The 22,424-nt window shown below is 46.2% G+C and overlaps 1 protein-coding gene across 1 annotated transcript in view; it reads left to right on the top strand.

Annotated features, from left to right (window-relative positions):
* The window catches only part of LOC147673861 (uncharacterized), a 1,240,526-nt gene that overhangs the window by 970,202 nt on the left and 247,900 nt on the right, over positions 1 to 22,424 (top strand). The gene's annotated exons all lie outside the window — the stretch shown is intronic.

Below are 22,424 nucleotides of genomic sequence, written 5' to 3'. Positions count from 1 at the left end.
TTGACTCTTAGGGCAATTGAAATCAATACTTTCTGTGAGCCTTTTTTGTGACAGGCGTCTGACCATGGCATCTACAGAAGATTGTCATCAGGAGACAAAAACAATCACCCTAAGGGAGGCCAGGCTGCATGATTGTTTAAATAGCAGCAACAGCTCAGGCCTCAAAGGAAGTCCTCGTTTAGCGTCACAACCAACCAAGAGGGATACTAGAGGCGCCCCGCCTGATCCTATCATGGCGGCCGTCTCTCTCCCCCTGGCAGCTGTAACGCAGAAATACTTAACCAATGACCCAACAAACATTTCTCCTTCCACAGTGAAGGTCTTTCTCTACCAGCCTGAACGTCCCTAAAATGGCCTCCATAAGTATGCCCCTGTCCAAAGCACTCCTACTCCCCTTTTTGGTGATGGAGCCAGCATTTATGCCCTGGAGTCTCAGAGACCCCTCTGTGAGAGTCCACAGCGACAAGGGATTCACACATAGCAGAGGACTGGGAAAGATCCTCTTACTGCTGGGAGCCGTCTCCAACCCAGCCGGACGTTGGACACTGTGTTTCTGTTGGGTTTCCTACCCCCTCCCCCACCTCTTCCCTCCTTCATTCTTCAGAGTGTGCCTGTGGCCAAAACACTCCTCTTCCCTTGTTGGGGAGGGATCCAGCATTTATGCCCTGGAGTCTCAGAGACCCCGCTGAGAGAGTCCACCGCAACAAGGGGATCACACATAATGGAGGACTGGGAATGATCCCTTTACTGCTGGGAGCCATCACCTACCCAGCCAGACGTCAGACACGGTTACTTCCTCGTCTCCACGCTGTGTATCCTACCCCCTCCCCCACCTCTTCCTTCCTTCATTTTTTGTCTAGCTCCCCTATTTCTTTCCTCTCTCCCCTGAATTTCTCTCCCCCTGCCTGCCTTGTTTATCCTTATGCCTATACTATGCTTTTGTAACTCATGTAACTACGCTCCAGCAACTGATGTAACTGTGTAACTATGTTCTGAAACAATGTTCTTCCTCATGTAAAACGCTCTGATACCTCCGGGTCTAGCCAGTGCTATATAAAACTTTTCAAATAAATAAAATAAACAAATCTCAACTGCTCTAAAACTTCATTTGATCCATACCTTTTAGATCACACTCTGATCCATCCGATCATCAATGTGCCCCAATCACCTCCATCACCAACTTTCTGATCTCTAAATGGGACATCAGTGTCTGACGTTATCCTTTTTTTCTTAGCAATATCCACAATGACTGTACTCTTCCACATACCTTCAACTCCTTTGAAGAGCTAAACATCACCCTATGGTCCACCTTAGAAATTTATTTTTCTCTCCAAACCTTCCCCCCTCAGCCACTCTGGACCTTGCCAAGGATATCTCCACATATCAAGATGCAGAAAGTAGTGATGTCCCATTAACCTTGAAACCAAAAAGCAAGCAGTCAATACTCTGGCAGACCGCGTGGATGCACCCAAACCAAAATCTTCCCAGAAATGAATGACCTCACTCTCACTCAGTCTATTGCATTTAAGACACCTACCCCAAACCATCCTATACCAACTCGGGCCCCATTACGCTAATTTTCATTCTCTCATGGCTAAAGACATCAGTTAATTGACTACAACATACGAACCATTAGCATCTCTCTAGTCCCAGCTGTTCTTCCATCTTCTCCTCCACCTATATAACTCCCCTGCCAACTTCACTCCTTTTCCTACTATAGACTCCATTATGAGGTGTGATATTTCACCTCTGCGTCTCACAATTCTGAGTCTCTCTGGACTTGGAATTTTAATTTCCGCAAACTTCAGACCCGACGCTGCTGCTGCCCGGGGATACGAGGCCTATCTGTAATGCTTCCAGATCAAGAGCTGTAGGCAGTATCACAATCCCTCTCCTGCATGACCCCCTCAGCAATAAAGGAGGAGCAAATAATACTGTTCCTGTAGCTTGTCACAAGACTGTGGTTCAATCCATTGTTTAGCCTATTCACCCAGAAAGCATTTTTGACGGTTTTGAAAACCTTGAATTTGATGCTGGCTTTAACTGGTAGACAGTGATTTGCTTTCAGAGCAAGCTGGAGATGGTCCTGTTTACAAATGTTAATTCATATTCTGTTTGCCTTGTTCTGTAGCCTGGAGAGTGCCTTGGGGAGGCCAGTACAGCTAATGTTGCAATTATCCTAACGAAACAAGACGAGGGCTTCCGACACCTCCACTCAGTGCTCGGTTTGGAGTAGAATGAGCATCTTACAGAGAAACAAAGTAATAGATTGATCACATTGATCACTGCATTGACTGGTGGGAGTTCTGAATCTAAGAGCATGCCCATCTTCCTCTCATTTGGAGAGGTGGAAGGAAGGGTCAAAGACCTTGGAGTCTGTTGAAAGGTAGTGAGACAGATTCACTTTCTTCCATTCGGATTCTTTCAGTCTAGCTTCTGTTCATACGTGGGAAAGTCTGCTTCAACCTGTCAGGGCCTTAGCCAGGGGGCGGGGTGGAAGGGGGAGGGGGATTTGAGATCCCGGCCAGCCCATATAAATCTTTAAATCTCCCCCCCCCCACACACACACACAAACGACCGAGGCAGCTGACACAGTATTTGTCTAATTAAAAAAATACATAGGGAAATATTACGAGTCTGGCGGTCCACACACCACAGACTCGGGGGGCTCGGCGGTGGAGATCTTCCGACCACCCTGTTAGGGCCAGGGCGGTCGGGCCACCTTGGGACCACCGCAATCAGAGATCCTTGGCAGTGGCACAGCGGTCTTTAGGCCGCAATATATGCCCCACCAAGCATATTTCGAGTTTCCTCAGCGCCAAACTTTCATGGTGGTGGAACAGCCATTCAAAGTGTGGTGGAGAGGAAATAAAGGGGGCCCTACAGGGCCTCCTGGTGCCTCATGCAATGTGGATGCACATAGGGGCACAACATGGGCCCGCCTGTGTGCCTGCACACCAGTACCTGCACATCATGGACTGCAGCAGTCCATGCCATAAAGGTACTGCCTTTGAAGTTCACATTGTGGGGCCTATTTCATAGTCCGCACCCTGGGAATGCCAAAGAACCGCCTGCCAGACCAGGAAAAAACTCCTGATCTGGTGGGCGGTTCCTACAGGGGTTTGGCGGTGCGGGAGCGGTGCGGTCCCACTCCCTCACTGCTAAACTCATAATAAGGCCCATAGCTACTAAGTCGAGGTGCTGGAGTTCAGAAGGTGAATGAGCAATCAAAATGCCTTTATATTGTGTTCTTATCTTGTTACATTTGTTGCGCATTCCAAGACAGATTACATGTAAAACTGCTCCTTCTGACAAACTGCTGTTTATACTTTTAACGTTGAGATGTTGGAGAGGATTTTGTAAAGTGAATTATTCTCACTGGAGTATAGGCAGATCAACTCAAATTATGCAGCGGGGGATGCTCAAATTATGCGGCAAAGTCGATAAATTTATGAGGCAACAAATTATGCTGTTTAATGCAGAACGTCTTGTTAAAGCATTTCTTCAATATTTTGTCATTTTTATACGTTAGCACTGTGTGGACAAAAGTTTTACCTCCTTAGTACTAGTTCCACATCCTAATACAGCTATAAGTAACTGAAAGGTGACCAATCAGCCTTTGCAAAGGACTTTCCACTGCGCTGCAGCACATGTTGCAGCACTTGTAGAAACCTTTCAGCTGGAAACAAATTATGCAGCATAATGATGGATTATGTGGCAAATATTGCAAATTCATAATTATGAGAAAAACGCAGTGGCTACAGAATCGGATAATTGCAGCAGCCATGTGTACAGGGAGTGCGAAAACAAAGACTGTAGGATGTCAGTTTGTTTCTAATTCACACAAAAATAAAAAATAAATCCCTGTAAGTGAACTGTACAAATATTGCAGAATATATCAGCAGTTATGAAAGCAAAAGTAAAGCTCATTTGGTGTTTGTATTTCTGAAGTGTGATGGAAACAAAGATTTAAATTGGATCAAAACAATTCTTGGTGATGCACAAATGATACATTTTGTATTATATTGTATTATTTGTATTGCGCGTTACTATCTCTGTGTGGCACTGAAGTGCTTCCCTGCATGGGCAGGAAGCTACGCCATATAGGTTGGCATGTGATTGGAAGAGTGTTGTTTTTTTTGCGATCCTATGTTGGAAGGGTTTCCACGCCGTGCGTAATGACAACCAAGTTGCAGTTATTGTGTTATGGGATGCAGAGCATTGTAGTGTGGTGTATCCCCTTCATGATATTTCCTAGGATTATCGTCTGCTTTTAGAAATGTTGTGTATGGTTGTAGGCCAGCTAAAATCAGTGTGAGAATTATGGACACGAGTGGGGGCCTCTGTTGAGTGCTCCATTGGAGTCTAATACCCAGGAGATTTTCCTATTAACTGTGATGCATGCCAAGAGTTTGGTGTAGAGGAGGCATATCCATGCTATTTAGAGCTAGCCTAAACCCATCCTAGTCAGAACTTCAAAGAGGTATGGCCATTCGATTGTCTCGCATGCGTATTGTACATCGAGAGAGAGAACTAGGGCATCTTCCTGGAGCCTGTTGGCTTGGCCCAAAACCCCATGGAGGCGCTTAAGACTACGGGCTTTGCTTTAACCCGGCATAAAGCCGGACTGATCCGGGTGAATCAGTGCGGAAATGATCGGTATGAGGCGGGAGGCCAAAACTATTTTAATTTCGCGTTAAGGAACGAAATAGGCCTGTAAGATGCACAGCTCTCTGGTGCTTTCCCGTCTTTAAGTATCACAACAGTGGAGGCCAGTCTTTAGTCTCATAGGAGTGAGCCCTTTTTTCTGGCTCTCCTTGTACATCTGCAGCAGGTGGGGGCGAGTTTAGGAGCAGCTAGCTTATAGGATTCATTTGGTACTCCGTTGGAGTCCGCCGCTTTTCTGGAATTTAAGTCGCATACAGCCCTTAGAATTACATCATCAGTGAGATCTGCTTTTAAGAGCCCTCTGTCCTCACAAGAGTGGACATGGAGCTGTATGTTGGCCAGGAGTTTACCAGATTCTTCCTCCATAGTGGTCTAAGCTGAGGAATATATCTGGGTGTAGTATGCCGCAAAGTCGTCTGCCACTCCCTGTCTGTGCATCTCTCGTTTACCCTCTCAATTTCCAGCACCCAGTGGGTCCCCTGCTCCTGCCTATAAAACCACCCAGTGAGTTTCTGTTCTTTGTCTCCTACCTCATAAAGGCGGTGCTGTGTTGCGGTATGCCTCGCCCTGGCAGCCTCCGATGCTACATTCCTATATTCTTTTTTCTTAAGGATCAGGGTATGTCTAGCGTCCCCTTGGTCCTGGTCAGTCAAGGTGTTATCTAAGTCATGGAGCTCATTCTCAGTCACCTCAATTTGTCCCCGCTGTCCTTTTTGTGGCCCACTATTAAGGAGAGACCATGCCCTTTTATGACCTCTTTGTATGCCTCCCATAGGGTTAGTGGAGAGTCCACTAAGGCCTCATTTTCCATGAAGTACCATTCTAAGGCTTCTTAGAGGAATTCTCAGGTTCTGAGAATTTTAAAGTACCATGAATTAAGTGTGATTTCACAGTTTCCATGGCTGTTTCCAAGGCCAAAGACAGCCCACAGCGGGGAGTGGTCAGTAATACTCCTGGCCAAGTGGCGGACTTCCCAGAATCTAGGGAGCTGGCCAGCCAGAGTAAAGATATAGTCGATGCATTAAAGACTGCAGTGAGCCCCTGAGTGAAATGTGTACAGCTGTGTCATAGGATTGAGTGCACACCACATGTCTATTAACCCCAGGGCTGACAGGAAGGTGGCCAGCAGTCCTTATCCCATCAACAGTTCCCCGTTTTGCTGGCTGAGCAGGACAGCACTCAGGTCTGGAAGCAGGCTGTCTTGGAGTTGCGTTAGGACATAGGTGGAGATTATATTGATTGTTGTACCTTCCCAAGACACCTTTAGGGCCGCTATCTTCCCTGTGTTTCTGGCCATGTTTTGTGGATATTAAGCAGCGATGATTTTTTTAGCAGAATCCCTACCCCTGGGACCGGTAGTGTATCCTGCATGGGCAACCATTTTGTATCCCCACCTGTCCCTAGCCTGGCAGGCATTGCCTGTAAGGTGTGTCTCCTGGAGGAGGACATTGTCTGGTAAATGTTGTTTAAATTCCCTGCAGTACCACTCCTCTCTTAATGTTGTCTCCCAGGCCATTGGCATTCCAGGAAATAAGGCAGATGTGAGAGGTTTTTATTGTAGTGGCCATATGTGCATGAAGGCTGCAGGTGACTCCCCTGCCCCTATCTCGTTAGTGTGGACAATAGGGCAAACAGGAAATCCACACTGGGATACCCAAACCTGTGTCTGTCATTGTGTGCTGCAAAGTGCTTGCTGTAAACGAAACAAAATGAGGGGCAAGCAAAACCCCAAACAATCCCCCACCCTAACTCCCTGCATAGTGGACTTTGAACTGCCTGCCCCCCTAACCTTGCAGAGTGCCTGTTGCCCGAAACCATAAACTATAGGTGACAGCGGCTACCCCCGAGATGCCCTCCAGCCGACCAACCAAATTCAAAAGATCAATTGTTACCAGAGCCTTTCATCTTCATTCAATGGCTACCACACCCAGTCACTTTAGGCACTTTTCACAGGCATCGAGGGTGAGCCAACACTGACTGCTGGTGTTTGTATTGTTCAGCGCCAACTTATATGGCATGGCCCTCATCTGCTTCCCTCAAGCCAGTGCCTATGGGGCTCCTGTTGCCACTGGATTCAAGCTAGTCTGGCTGATCGGGGGTTTTACCCCAAAACCAGTCCCAGGATGCTTGTTTCCAGTTCAGGAAGACCTGGCTTGGCAGTTTGGGACTGGCCTGTTCCCATGATGCACATGGTCAAGACTGATTTGCTTATAGCTGGGTCTGAACTGAGGTGGCGGAGTGAGCTAAAGAACGATGATGGATTCAACCCAGATCTGCGACTGGGGGTGAGTGTCTGAAAATTTTCATCACTCTGTCCATCATCTCCTTGTGTTTGCTTTGTTCGCCCTAAGTTGGCAGGGCATGCCCAGACGAGGGTCCCTTGCTCACTTTGCCTCTAGATTCAAGCTAGTCTGGCTGATGAGGTGTGTTACACCGAAACCGGTCCTAGGATGCTTGTTTCAGATTCAGGGAAGACCTGGCTTGGCAGTTTCGGGCTGGCCTGTTTCCATGAGACTCAGACTGATTTTCTTATTGCTGGGTCTGAACTGAGGTGGCGAAGTGAGCTAAAGAACAATGATGGATTCAACCCAGATCTGTGTGAGTCTATGAAAAGTTTCAGCGTTCCGTCGATCATCTCCTTGTGTTTGCTTTGCTCGACTGTCCAAGGCTGTGTGCCAGGGTATGTTGCTGGCGCAGAACATTAGATTTCTGCTGGCGGGTCCATGCACCTTTGTCTCAACGCTGTTGTTGGGAAAGGTCTCTTGTCTTCGCCTCTTCTGCTGGTCTCCAGCCATCCAGCAAGTCTCAAGCCACATCCAGGGACGTAAGTACCTAGCCTTTCTGTTTGTAACCTCTCTGAATTGTGCCGGAAACATCTTAGAGTGTTTAAATTCTCGCTTTCTCAGCGCTTTTTATTATTCAGGCCCAAACAGGCCATATTTATTTTCTGAAACACAGCGTTAAGCCTACAACCTCTTGTTGAGGCCGGCCTCGTTTGCAATAGTTCTTGTGCTTGCGTATCAACTGGAGCCGGCTCAAAGCCTTAACACAGCGCCATGCCTACAACTCTCTCTCTCGAGAGCCGGCCGCGTGGCTTATGGGGGAGTAATCCAGAAGCTCATCACACGCAAGCATACGCCCGCTATGCATGGGAGGTAGGTAGCAGGCAACTAGCCCAACTGTAATAAACAGCCCAACAGGGCACAACCGTCTCAGAGCGAGACGAAGGCCAGAGTGGCAAGTAGGAAGAAAGAAAGTAGTCGGAGCAAGGGAATCTGAGGGCAGGGAGAAGAGAGAGGGGAGGGGATGGTGGCTGTGGGTGGCGTGTCAGGGGGCAAAGTGAGGGGGCGTGCGCGGTAGCGCGGGACACTGCAATGTGCCTAACACTCAAGGACACAGTCTGGCAGGATCCGCAGGGACAATGGCGTCCTCAATGAGGCGTAACGTGCGGAGCCTAGGGGGCATGTATCGCCCATGTTGTACAGAGCAAAGGTATCGCACTAGGGGTTTCCAAACTGCTGTAAAGCGTGTGTCTCTCGCCTGTAGCCTTGCCGTGAGCAGTTCCAGCGCCAGTACCTGCCAGAGGCGTACAAACCAGGATGCTATGGGCGGCGCTTCAGTTCGTTTCCAGTACAAGGCTATGAGTTGCTTAGCCGCACCTAGCATGTGGAGTGTGAGTATCCAATCGCTGCGGGTAAGTGCCTTAAGTGTGCTAGGGTGAATGCCGAGTAGTATTGTGGACACTTCTTCAGGTATGGGGAAACCCAGCACCCCTTTGATATGGCTAAGTACCTCCTTCCAAAAGATTGCCAAAGTTGGGCACGCCCACCATATATGCACAAAGTCACCAGTCGCAGAGCTACATCTCCAGCACATCGGCGAGACCTTAGGGAACATTTTGCTAAGGCGCAGCGGAGTGTAGTACCATTGGGTGAGCAATTTATAGGCATTTTCCTGCTGTGGGACACTGCGGTAGCTTTTGGGTATATCGCGCCACAGCCTGCTCCACTGGGAGGGCTCGATGTCTGCTCCTGCCGTCAGTTGCCATTGCCTCTGGTATGGGTGTGCGGGAATTGACTTAGGGTGTTGTAGTATGTGATATATTTGCGAAATTAGCCTCTTCAGCCCCCCGAGAGAACGGGCCAGCTTTTCGAAGGGCGTGAAGGCCCTGGTGGCCGCCTGGTATACTTCGTCGCCCGCAGTCCAGTGACGTAGCTGGGTGTGCTGGAAACCAGCCGATGGTGGGAGTCTGAACTCCTCTTTGCAGTCCTCCCAGGTCTTGGGTAAGCCCCCGAGGAAGAGGTCCCCAATGACTCTGCAGTCTCCCTGCGTCCACTCATCAAACGCACGGGTTCTGTGGGCCGGAGGGAATTGCGAATGTCCCGCTATCGGCGTGTGCGGAGACGGGAACGTTGTGAGGCCCCTAGACACAGCAACATTGTCCCATATGTCCAGGACCGTTTTTGTAGGGACTGCTATGTAGGCACTCCTGGAGCGCGCTGCCCGCGGAAGCCACGGTAGATCCCATATAGTGCGTCCCGTGACCGCCCGGTCCCTGTGGAACCAGTGCTTGTCACTTGCACGTGCACCCCACTCCACTACGAAGCGCAAGTGCGCTGCCCAATAGTAATGAACCAAGTTGGGACATGCCAGGCCGCCCCTGTTCCTCGGCTCCATAAGGATTTTCTGCGAGAACCGGGGGCGTTTCCCGCCCCAGATGAAGGAGGTGATCTCTCGCTGGAGGCTCGGGATGCAGTGAAGCGGAATCGGGGTGGGCAGACACTGAAAAACGTACAAAAGTTTTGGAAGGATCGACAATTTGACCGCATTCAGGCGCCCCAGCCAGGAGATCATCAGAGGCCTCCACCTCCGGAGGTCCTCCAGCACCGCTTTGCGACACTCCGTCCAGTTGACCGAAGACCAGGATTCCAGGTGGGGGGTTAGTGTGAGGCCCAGGTATTTGATTTGGCTTTCCGCCCACTGGTAGGTAAGTAAGTACTTACTTACTTACACTGGTAGGGCACCGCCTCCTTCAGCGGCGGGAGCTCATCCGCGGGTATAGTGAGGTTGAGCGCCCAGGACTTGGTGTGATTTATTTTTAGGCCCAATGCCTGCTCATACAGACACAGAACCGCGTGAAGCGCCAGCAGGGATTCACTGGGGTGTGTGAGAGTGAGGATCAAGTCGTCAGCAAATAGCGCCACTTTGTTGTCCCTCCCCCCATGGGCTATGCCATGTATTCTGTGGTCGCGCCGTATCATTGCCGCTAGTGGTTCCACCGCAAGTGCGAACAAGAGCGGCGAGAGCGGGCATCCCTGCCTCGTACCTCTATGTATCTGTAGCGGCAGTGTTAGTTGGCCTTTTACTCTGACCCTGGCCTGCGGCCCAAGGTACGGGGCCATAATGCTAGTTATCATTCTAGGACCTAGACCAAGCTTCTGGAGCACTTCCCTCAAGAAGGTCCAATCCACCCGGTCAAAGGCCTTCTCCGCGTCAAGCGAGAGAAGGCAAGTCGGAATGTCCCAGTGCCGTACCTTGCCTACCAGGTGCGCCAGTCGGCGTACATTGTCAGCCCCTTGTCGGTCCCTGATGAAACCCAACTGGTCCGGGTCCACAAGCCCCGGCATGTAAGGGTCCAATCGCTTGGCCAGTATCTTGGTATAGATCTTCAGATCAGTATTTAAGAGGGCGATAGGCCTGTAGGAAGCACAAAGCGCAGGGTCTTTCCCAGGTTTCGGGATCAACGCAATCTCCGCCATTCCCATGTCGGTGGACGGACCAGACGTGTCAGAGAAGGAGTGATAGAGCCTAAGCAGATAAGGACGGAGCTGGGTTTGAAACACTTGGTAGAAGATCAGCGGTAGGCCATCCGGCCCTGGGGTTTTCCCGGTGGGGAGTTCTTTAATGGCCGCCGAAACCTCCTCGTCCAGTATGGGCTCCTCCAGCTCCGCTGCACGTGCCGGCGGCAACGGAGTCCCCTCGTAGGTGTCGAGGACAGCTGCTCGCGCCTCCTGCGATGTGGGTGCCCCCGCATACAAGGAGGTGTAATAAGCCACGAAGGCGTCCTGTTTTGTTCTCTCCGTGACGGCTGTGGAGCCATCCTGACAGTGGATTTTAGCGATATGGGCTCTAGCTGCTCTCGCTCTCAGCCGTCTTGCCAACAGACGCCCCACCTTATCTCCACCCTCATAATATTTTTGCTTCAGTGCTAATAGAGAGTACTCCGCCTTGTTAGTGCGTAAAAGGCGCAATTGTCCCCTGAGGTTAGCTAGCTCCCTTCTGGACGCTAAGGAAGGTCGATTCCTGTCCCGTGCCTCCGCCTGCTTGACTTCGCCCGTAAGCTTAGTCTCCAGCTTGCGGGCCTCCCGTCGTCTTGCGATCGCTAGGGACGTGATATGTCCCCGTATGGTGGCCTTGAAGGCGTTCCATACCACCGGGAGGGGTGTCTCCGGTCGATCGTTAGCGGTGAAATACAAGTCTATGGCTTCACGGATGCTATTCACATCCTCTGGGTCCCGGAGGATACCCGGCCGGAGGGTCCAGCGTCACTCCCGAGGGCCGCACGCCAGGGGATCTTGCAACGTAAGTTCCACATGCGCGTGGTCCGACAACGAGATATCCGTGTCCCGGGCAAGGTCTAGGGAAGTGAAAATGTAGTCGATGCGCGAGTAAGTTCGGTGGGAGTGGGAATAAAAGGTATAGTCTCGGACCCCCGGGTTGTGGTAGTGCCACGCGTCGACCAGTCCCAGGTCCGTGATCTGTGTCCTGAGCGTAGAGGACATCGTGCCCGCGCCGCTGTACGCGTTTTCCCCGCGATCTATATCTGGGTCCCACACTAGATTAAAATCCCCACCCAGGATTGTACGCGGTTCATCAGACTTGAAGTGAACCCTCAGGAGTGACTGGAGATATTTGTCTTGCGACTGGTTGGGTGCGTATACGTTACCTAGGGTGAACTGTACCCCCCATCTGCACCGTGGCCCGGATGAAGCACCCATCACTGCTCTTGTATGGTTTGGTGGGTCCCCGATTGCCTCAGCGCTTTTTTTAACTTCTGCAAAGCTTCTGCATAATTTTTGGACTCTGAGCGTACATCAGGGAAGAAGGTAACAATGGCTTTATCTAATTCGACTGGTGGGGCAGTGCATGCCTTCTGCAGGATCACGTCTCGGTTCACAGTAGTTGAAGATGCAAGTAATAATCGGAAGAGGCAGGGTCCCGGGTTTTGGAGGGGCACCAGGGACTCGGTGGGCTTGCTCGACTGAGAAATAGTTGGAGAGGTCCTTTTGATTGCAGTTGCTTTAGTATAAGGTATTTCACAAAGAAGGCCTCTGCTTGGCTCTCCGTTCACTCTGGCACCCTAATTATTGGAACATTATTCCTTCTCGAGCTGCCTTCAAAGTCCTATAGCTTCACCACTAGTACCTCTGCAGTAGTGTGCAATTCTTTGACTTGTTTCTTTAGCGGTGTTGTTTCGGCTTGAAGTGTGGAGAGCAAATCTTCTGCTTCCTACATCTGAGCTCCCATGTTGCGTAGATCTGCCCTCATCAGCGTGACCTCTATGGAGACAAATTAAATGTTTGTCTCCAGGGAGCTGTGAATGCCTTGTATCGCTGTCAGAATGTCTTTGAGGGTGAGTCCATCACTGTTGGATGTTGCCTGGTCAGGTGAATTCCGCTGCTCCCCTGCTGCCTCAGCATGACACTTGGTAAGAATAACGCTTGGTAAGAATAAACATGTCCAGTTTCGTTTGGAGCATCCCGCCCACTTTTGCCTCCAGTCATTGTCGCTGAGTATAGATGTTGCCTTGCTTCACGACGGAAAACAGGAGGGAGGGTCACAGAGGTAGTTGCCACTGCCAGCCAAGTGGGTCAAACTGGGTCGAGTGCCCCACTGCGTCCTCCATCCGCTCGCCCTCATTACTCCTTTTGTCACTATTCGCAGTCAATTGCAGGAGCTGTGAAGGACAAGGGACAGGGCAACAGCACTGGATGTTCACTGTTCTGTGCCCCTCTCCTCAATATTGGTCAGGGTCTAGATTGTCTCTCGTGCAGAAGGGGACACTCCCACTCAGTAACACTGGAGTCTATTGAAGTCTATGGGGGGAAGTGTGCTATCCTGCCCATGCACAGCGGTACGTGCAGCTGAGCCCTTGGCCTGGCGATTCGGTTTTGAGAGCCCCTCATGGGGCTAGAGGGTCGCTGTTACAGGATATGCGTGTAAGCAGTCCTTTATATGCAAAGGGGACAGCTCAGCTGGCAGTTTCACCTCTTGGTAGGGAGGCAGTCAATATCAGGGCCCCCACAGACTCTGGCCACATAGCATTTCAGGGGCTCCCCACTGGTGTGGGATGGGGCGTGCTGGCCCCCCTCACCTCCTCAGGTCGCTTAGCTTTTTAGTAGCACCAGTGGATGAGCGCTGCTCCTCTCTAGGGCTTGTCACCCTAGACGTGGTGCTGCTGCATGCTGCACGTCGTCTGCCCCAAACACTGATCACTCCGCCACCATCAACACCCGTAAGGGGCAGGGGAGCACTACAGCCCTGCTTGGAGGCTGCTTCTCACCCTCTTGCGGCCTCCCGCTCACTCCAAGAGTCCACAGTCAGCAGGGCAGAAGGCACAGTTTTAGGTAAGCGCCTCCAGTTGCTCCGTCGGATGGGCCGCTGGGTGTCAAAGTACCTGGATAAGATTTCCTAAGGAGCAGAAGATTTTTACGTCAGTCCCCTCCACTACTGCCAGTGATAAACTTGAACTAGTTGTCCATGGATCCAGTGGGGGGAAGGGGAAGTGGATAACAGAGAGACTGCTACAGACATCTGGTTCTTCAACTGCACTACAGATTTGCTCTTCTCAGTAGATTTTTCTTGAAGAGACACCTACAATAGATTAGAACAACTATTACTAAGGACACATTATGTTTCTTTTAGTTGCTACACATACTCTACCAATTGACAATTATGCATACAGTCTCATCACTCTACTCAAACCTTTATCTGTGCCCATCTAAGGAATAGCATCTCTCTCTTTTATTCTTCTTGATATTGCCTCATAAGAATGTAAAACAATGTTGAATTGTTGTCCTATCTCTCTTTATAGGTTAGTAACTTGGAAAGTTGTTGATCCTGTTACTTGATGGAATCAAATAACCGTCTTAAATGCAGTTTCTATTTCCTCTGAAATATATATATATATGTATATATATATATATATATATATATATATATATATATATATATATATATATATATATATATATATATATATATATATATATATATAGTTTGAAATTGCTTTTAATGGTGTTATCTCTTTTGTGTAGGCTGGAATGCCTCGCCTTATTTTAAGTACAATCTGTAATTATTTGATGAAGAAATATAAAAGCAATAGGTGTCACTTGCATTTGCTTCAGGAAAGTTGTGAGGAAAATGACACAGCTCAGAACACAGGAATTTGCCTCTTTGGTAACTCAGCTCCCTAGCCTCGAAACACTAGTCTTCTTGACTGGAAACAATTTAAAAATGTCGTAGCTAATCTCCCGGAGACACTACTTTTTGGGAGACTAGGAATTTCCATTAAATATACTGCTTGTGTGCTATGAAAGAGTGATACCCTCCAGCTCTGGTTCCCAACTAAGAATTCTCCTCAAATATTATGCAGTCAGGAGACACTACAATTCCTCTCTAGGATTTCAGTTGAAGTTTGCAGCGCGTAGTTAACGCGTACGCTTTAAAGTAAGTCTCGGTTTTTGGAATCACGACCACTAGACTGCATAGACTTGTCCTCTTGAACCAATACGGCCATATTGGAAATCTCGTTGTTAATTTCTTACAGTCTTCTCAATACCATACAAAGTATAGGCTTCCAAAAAGGTCTTTGTCTTTTCTATTGTGGATATCTTCTGGCATTAAGGTACTTTGCATACTTCTGATTCCGTTTAGAGGTCAGGACATTACAGCTCAATGAATTCTTGACAGTATCCTCCTCAAAAATTGGTCCTCGGTTTTTGGTTTGTATGGGTGGGTTCTATGAAAAGTTTGAATTAATCTTGAGGCATGCACATCGGAGTAAGGTTCCCAGGATATTTCCTCAGGTTCAAATCCTTTCCAATTGATCAAATAATATAGTTTGCGTGTCCTTATTTTAGAATCTAAAATCTTATTTACCTTAAACTCTTCTGCAGATTCAACCTGAATTGGGGCTTGTGGGAAATTTAACAATAAATCAGGAGGACTGTGTTTTTTAAAAGTGAGATATGAAAAACTAGATGCATTTTCAAGTGTGGGGGGTAACTATATCCCTACTGCCACTGTATTTATCATTCTGTCAACTTTAAATGGGCCCACAAACCTAGGTTGGAATTTACGATTCCCTTTTAGACATAAATGGCATGTGAAGAACCATAACTTGCCTCCTTTTTTTAAATGGGACTCTCTCTTCTCTTTTTATCAGCCTGAGTTTTATACAATACTTTTGCATTCACTAGGTTGTTCCCTCTATCACTAAGGTGTACTGTAATCTTTTCACAAGTTCCTCAACTGCTAGCACTTTCTGATCTTCTTTTCTTATAAACACATGTGGATGGCTACCATGGAAAATAGAAGGGTGTGAAACCTGTAGTGGAGTTCACATTGTTATTGTATGCAAATTCTGCATCCCAAACCAGTTCTGTCCTTTCCTTTTCCTGATCAAAGAGGTAGAGTTTTAAATATTGTTCTAACTCCTGGTTGATTCTCTCCATTTGCCCAACTATTTCTGGGTGGTAGATAGTGGAGAATATTGAGTCCATTCTCAACCTCTTAGCAAAGGACCTCTAAAAGTGTGAAATGAACTGAGATCCTTGATCTGAAACTAAGATTTTCTGAATTCCCTGAGCCTCTACAATGTGCTGTGTGAAAAGCTGTGCCACTTGTGGTACTCAAGGAATGTTTCTTAAAGGAATTAAATGTGTCATCTTTGTAACTAGGTCTACAAAGACTAAAATTGTGTTATAACCTTGACTTAGGGAGAGATCTTCTATGCGATCCTTTGTAACAGTTTGTCATAGGTGTGGAGCTGTTGGCAGGGACAGCAGAAGACCTTGAAGGGCAAGTCTGCTTGGTTTTCCTTTTCGACATTTTGCACCAGTTGACACATATTGTCATATTTGAGCCTCCATCTTAGGCCACCAAAATTTTCTTTTCACTAACTCTTTTTTGAATTCATTTGTGACCTGCTAGTTGGTCATCATGACAGGTGAAAATAGCTCATACCTGCAGTTCTGTGGTTACTAAATATAAGGCTCGTTTATGTTAAGGTAATCCACCTCTTATTTCTCTTTCATGAGCTTTTTTTTCCAAGCCAACATTCTTTCTTCTGTCAAGGCCTCTTGAATTCCTTCAGTTAAAACAGAGTATTGGAGTGTCAACACACATTTCTCACTTGGAATTATTGGTATCTTTTCTGGAAATACATCAGAAAGCTCATTATCAATTTGTGACAGAGCATCAGCTTTGTCATTTGCCACTCCTGCACAGTACATGATCATGAAATCAAAATCTGCAAAGTATAATGACCAGCGTAACTGTCTTGCTGTCAGAGTTTGTGCTGATTTCAGGAATTGTCAATTCCGAATGGTCGGTGTACATTGTGACTTTATGTTGCGTTCCCAACAAATAATGTCTCCATTCTCGAAATGGTTCTTTAACAGCTAAAAGTTCCTTATCTGATATGGGATAATTTATTCCTGGAAGGATTAACTTTGGTGAGTGATAGGCTACAGGATGTAGTTGTCCGGTGCTCTTGTGACGCAGAGAAAGAATTGCTCCAATTGCTGCCTCAGTAGAGTCTGCTTCTACATAGTACAGTTCCTCTGTATTCAGATGCAAAGGTGCTGAAGTGAAGTGAAGGAGTCTTTTAAGAATCGGAAAGCCAAATCTGAATCCTTTGACCTTTTGCTAGAAGTTGGAGATAAATCTTGTATAAAGTTTGTAAATCCAAGGAAGCTTTGGATCTCTTTTACGCTTCTCGGAGGCAGCCATTCTCAAACTTCCTTCACCTTGACTGGATCCATACTGACTCCCTCTGGGGATAAAATGAACCTAAGAAACTCCACTTGCTCTACATGAAACACACTCCTCCAGTTTTTCATGGAGCTTGCTTTCTTGCATTCTGTCAAGTTCAGCCCTAACATGTAGGACATGTTCCTTTAAGTTGTTTGAAAAACTCGGGATGTTATCTATATAGATTACTGCAATTCTGTCTAGGCATTCCCTTAATACATCATTTATGAAAAGTTGAAAGGCAGCAGGGGTGTTGCAGAGTCCAAATACCATTACTTGCTTTTCAAATAACCCATAACGTGACCGAAAGGCTGTCTTCCATTCATCACCCGGAGGCACTCAAATCAGATGATACACTCCTCTTTTGTCTAGTCTTGTATAGATCGTGCCCCCTTTATCCGATCTATGAGTATTGATATCAAAGGCAGTGGATATCGATTTTTGATGGGATCTTGATTGATTGTTCGATAATCTATACAAGGGAGAAGCTCACCATTCTTCTTTAGAATAAAAAACAGAGGGGAAGAGACAGGGATTGGAGGGGCATATAAACCCATTGGGCGAAATACTGATCCAGGTATTCTTTTAGATGGCGATTCTCAGCTTTGGTTAATGCGTATATTCTGCTACACAGCAGAACGACTCCAGGTTTCAATTCAATTTTGCAATCATAGGCCTGATGTGGTGGCAGTTTCTCAGCCTCTTTGTTTAGCAAACACAGAGGCCAAATCTTCATGTTCTTCAGGGATTTCCTTTGTTTCAAGAGTGTAGATTATAGAATTAAGCGCTGCTAAACAGAAGGTAGGGGACACTTTGACCTCTCCGCGCTTTCATGTAAGCAATTTTCCTTGCAATAGCGTGAATCAATTTCCACGGTCCTTTTGCTCCAGTCTATTCTAGGTTTTTTTTCTTTGAGACAAGCCAAGGCAAGCCTAGGATCAGTTAAAATTGTGGCACGCCAATTAGATTGAAGATTATCTGTTCTTGATTACCTTAGGAACCCTGTAAAGGTATTGGCTCTGTTTTGTCAGTAATCAGGGCGGAAGAGAGATTAGTGGCATTGACTGCTCTTACTCCTTCCAAAGTGGTTTTCTTGATCAGTTGAATTCCCATTCTTTGGGTGTATTTAATGTTGCAAAAGTTGTCTGTTGCTGCTGAATCTATCATGACCGAGATTCCTTGAATTTCCATATCTCGAAACTTGGCTGAGAAGGATTTCACTAAGTGTGATGCTGCTTTACTGTAAAGTATTAACGGCTTGCTGTGACACTGGAGTAGTCTTGTGACCAGCTTCCATCAGAGCAACTCCTCTTACTGATGAAGCTTGCCTTTTCCCGATGACCAACCTTGGGTTTCTTTGGACATTCTTTAACAAAATGTCCAGAAAGTTCCCAGTATAAACACTCATCATTTGTTATTCGCTTTTCTTTTTCTTCCTTGGACAGAGGTCCATGTATGGAGCAAATTTGCATTGGTTCTTCAAAGGCAGCATTATAAACCGTCTTTATACTATCACTCTTTGCTCTATCAAACCTAGGTGCAAACGGATTAAAATCTCTTCTTTTTACAGATCTTCTTTTGTTTAAGCGATGGTCAATTTGCAAAACGAGATCATTTAGTTCTGATATTTCTATGAGACTCTTGGTTGCTTGTGCTAACGCATCTTTCAATTAATCTTTAAGCCCTCAATAGACTATGGCTGCTCTCTTTGAATCCGCCCAAAGTGTCTCTACTATGAGCTTATTGAATTGGGCCAGATATGCAACTAATTCTCTATTATCCTACTTTAGTTCTAGCAGTTCATTGTCTGTGGGTTGAGTTGCAGTCCACCGGTCGAAAATTCATAAGAACTCTACCTTGACGTCTAGAAAATGATACAGAATAAGTCATTTCATGAAACGATTGGCAAATAAGACAATATAAATGCCGCCTTGGATCGGTGTTCTGAAAAAATAACTGGTAGACCCAAAAAATGTAAAGAACATTGCATCAAACAAAATTGTGCCTTATGTGGGTCTCCACTAAAACACTCTGGCTGTGCTAATGGAATAATGGGAGAGATTGCATGAAACACCAGCATGGATAGCCGTGTGGTCTGGGAAGTACTTTTACATGAGAGCTAGACACCGCTACTAACTCATCCATCTTTTGCCTAATCTGTATTGACTCCCGGTTTGACCTTCTCAACGTGTCCCTCAAGACTTTGTTCTCTTCAGTAGTATTATGTAATAGTTTTGCATACCTTCCAGTATTGTAGCTAAAGCCTTCCCATCTATGCCCCCAGCCTTTCTGCTTGGGTGAAATTCTAATTTCCTAATAGTTTAGGTGACACTTCAATTCATCAAACCACCTGGATATGTTTTCTTCAGGAGCAGATGATTTTTTCCTCTGTCACTGTCCCCTCCACTAATTCCAGTGACAAACTTGAACCATTCATCCCTGGCACCAGCAGAGGGTAAAGAGAAAGTGGATAACAGAGAGACTGCCTCAGACGTCTGGTTCTTCAACTGCACTACATATTTTCTCTTCTCAATCGCTGTTTCTTGAAGAGACACCTACAATAGATTATAACAACTATTACTAGGGACACATTAGGTTTCTTTTAGTTGCTACATATGCTCTACCAATTGGCAATTATTCATATAGTTTCACAACTCTACTGGATACCTTTATCTGTGCCCATCTGCGGATTTGCGTCTCTCTCTTTTATTACTCTTGATTCTCCCATATGAATATAGAACAATGTTAAATTATTGTCCTAATGTGTTTGTACATATCTATCTATCTATCTATGTATCTATAAATATATATATATATATATGTATAGATATGTCAAAAGACACCTCTGCTCCATTCGGAAAAGAGCACGCACACAAGGGCTATTTCATTTACAGCCATTTTATTACATCAAGCCTCCTCGGACCCGGCAAACAAGAGAGACGCGTTTCGGCTGGCGCAGCAGCCTTTCTCAATATATATATATATATATATATATATATATATATATATATATATATAAGTGGCCCATGCAGGTAAGAGCAGTGGGTCCAAGAGGGGGGATTTCGACCGGCGACGGAAAAGTAAAAAAAATAATCATTGTCTGTCATAATACCCCATACCCAGCACTACCACTCTTACCTGCATGGACCACTCCTGTCTGTAATTATTTGATGAAGAAATATCAAATAATTCTTTATCATTATGTGTATTTATATATATATATATGTTACAGTCAAAGTTTGAAATCCCTGTATTGTATAGAATGCCTAGGTAATGTATAGAATGCCTGATGGTTTTCAGCAAACTATGAAGTATAAGTTTTTTGTGAAAATGTTACATACTTTTCCTAGGCATTCCATACAATTCCTAGGCATTATACAGATGACCAGTACCATTTACGATAAGTGTTAAAAGGGCACAAGATGAGAAGCCTTTATTAATTAATACACATTTCAAACTGAAAGAACAAAACTACGAAATAAAGCACAGGATATTCTTACTGGAAAACAATGAAAGCAGAACTGAGATTGAAGTACTTGGTACACTGAGAAAGGCGGGAGTAACACGTGGAATTGTACTCACTTTTATTCTTCACACAAAAGCACCTTATATTTTGGCAATTTGATCTTGTACATACATTTCACGACTTAAAGAAGAATGCGAACAGAATATTGTTACCGGTAAAACACAAAGCAGAACTGGCATGACCTACTTGTTGCAGCAGGGAAGGATAGAGTGACATTTTGAATTTCACTTAATTTTCGTTTTCAACACAAAGGCACCTCATATTTTGGCATTTCATCTTGCACATACACCTGCCGAATCCTTGGCCACTTCCTGTGGACTGAGAAGTAGCTGCAGATCGGAGAGGTATTTCGTGGTCAGGAACGTCTTCAATTTTCATTGTGTTCTTTGGACATACGGTGAATTGTGATCTGGCGGAGAGTTGCTTCAAGATTCCTTGTGCAGTTCCAAGTCGGTAAAAGCCATCTTCCATCACGTTCATAACAACTGCCAAGAGATTGCGTGAGTCACCCCGCCCTTTGTCGACGTCGGGAATCGGAACTCGCACAGTGGCACCCAAAGGCATAGGAGGAATTTTTTTATCAGAATCCCTTTTCATTTTTTTGCCCTGAATCTCAAGGTTCGATTTCGATTCCATTTTACTTTGGATAGCTTTCACAATATTGAAGCAAACATTGCACGAAATGCTAACCCCATAACCTTCTACTTCGTCGCCGTCATCGTCTTTAGGAGAATGTCCACATATGGCATGAACGACGTTTCGACCACACTTTTGACATGTATGAGCACCGCTGGTTTCTTTTAAGCAGATGCAACAGATAGGTGAAGAAGAAGGATTTTTGGTAACCACGGAAATGGAAGGCTCTTTGATAACCATGGCTTCATCACTGTTTTTGGTTTCCTCCATCATGGATTGCATCCTCAGCAATGTCTTCTGCAGGGAGCTGTGCCTCTTGCATTGATTCATCTTGTCTTTCTTCCTGCTGTTGTGTTGTTTGTACGCTCTCTATTATTTTTTCGAGCTCTTCCTCAGTCTCTACGTCTTGTAAAACGTCGTCAGGCAGGGACGACGTCGAGAGACCTACTCTAGCTTTGCAGCCGAACAGAGTTTCGTATGGTGACCTCTTAATCTCAGAATGAAAAGCTCTGTTCTTCATAAGTTGGACAAACCGCAATCCCTCAATCCAGCAGCTATTTTTTTCATCATGCATCGCGGCACGCAGCATATTTTCAATGTCCTGATTAGCTCTTTCGACGCTCCCCTGACTTTGCGAGTGGCGCGGCTTTCCATGGACGATCTTCAAGGGCCAATACTCCTTTAGGCTGCTTACCACATTGTTTGCAAATTCCCTGCCGTTATCGGACTGTAGAATCGTTGGAGCACCAAGCAACATAAATATGTCGACGAGCTTTTAGGCTACTTCTTCCGCTCTCTTTGATTTCAGAGCCCTGAGAACTACAAACTTAGTGAGATGATCTTGGTACACCATTATAAACTTGTACTCTTTTTCAGGATAGGACTGAAAATCGATGAGATCGACCTGACAACGGGAGTTGAATTCAGAAAAAACCATTGGCTTGCCCACAACACCTTTTTTAACACCTTTTTGCTTCTTCTGGCAAAGCTCACAAAGGTGAATGTACAGCTCAATATCATGACGGGTAATGTTCTTATACTTGGGTGAAAGTTCTTTCAACATCCTGTCCCATCCTCCATGACCAATAGCCAAATGGGCCTTATGGAGTTCGTCAAATAACTCGGAGTCTGCAACGTAAAACTGAATAGCACTCGTACCTTCTTTAACAGGATAGATCAACTTAGTCGTATTCTCGACCATCATTACGCCATAGTGTTTGACCACCCAATAGTCCCCTGGTTCCTTCTTAATGGTCGTCTTAGCCTTTTTCACATCGTGCACTAACTTTTTGGTAACTGGTTTCGGTTAGGAAAACCCCGTTTTTAGCAGCATTGGCTCATACTTGAGATAATTAATCGCAGCACCGTCGTTGCATGTCAGCATGGCGTGATTCCTGTCTTGGCACTACACTCCCTTCCGACATGGTGATACAAGAACCACTGGAAAGGATGACGGCATAGTGTCTGTGGAACCTCAGCCGGATGCTATACACGACCTCTGACGCTGCTTGCAGGCAGGTCGCTCCCCAGACCACCGCACGGCTGCCACCTGCTCTTT

Source organism: Lissotriton vulgaris, chromosome 12, assembly GCF_964263255.1.
Source record: "Lissotriton vulgaris chromosome 12, aLisVul1.2, whole genome shotgun sequence".
NCBI classification, from domain to species: Eukaryota; Metazoa; Chordata; class Amphibia; order Caudata; family Salamandridae; genus Lissotriton; species Lissotriton vulgaris.
The sequence above is the reverse complement of the archived record's forward strand: the minus strand, read 5'-3'. Positions and strand labels throughout refer to the sequence as shown.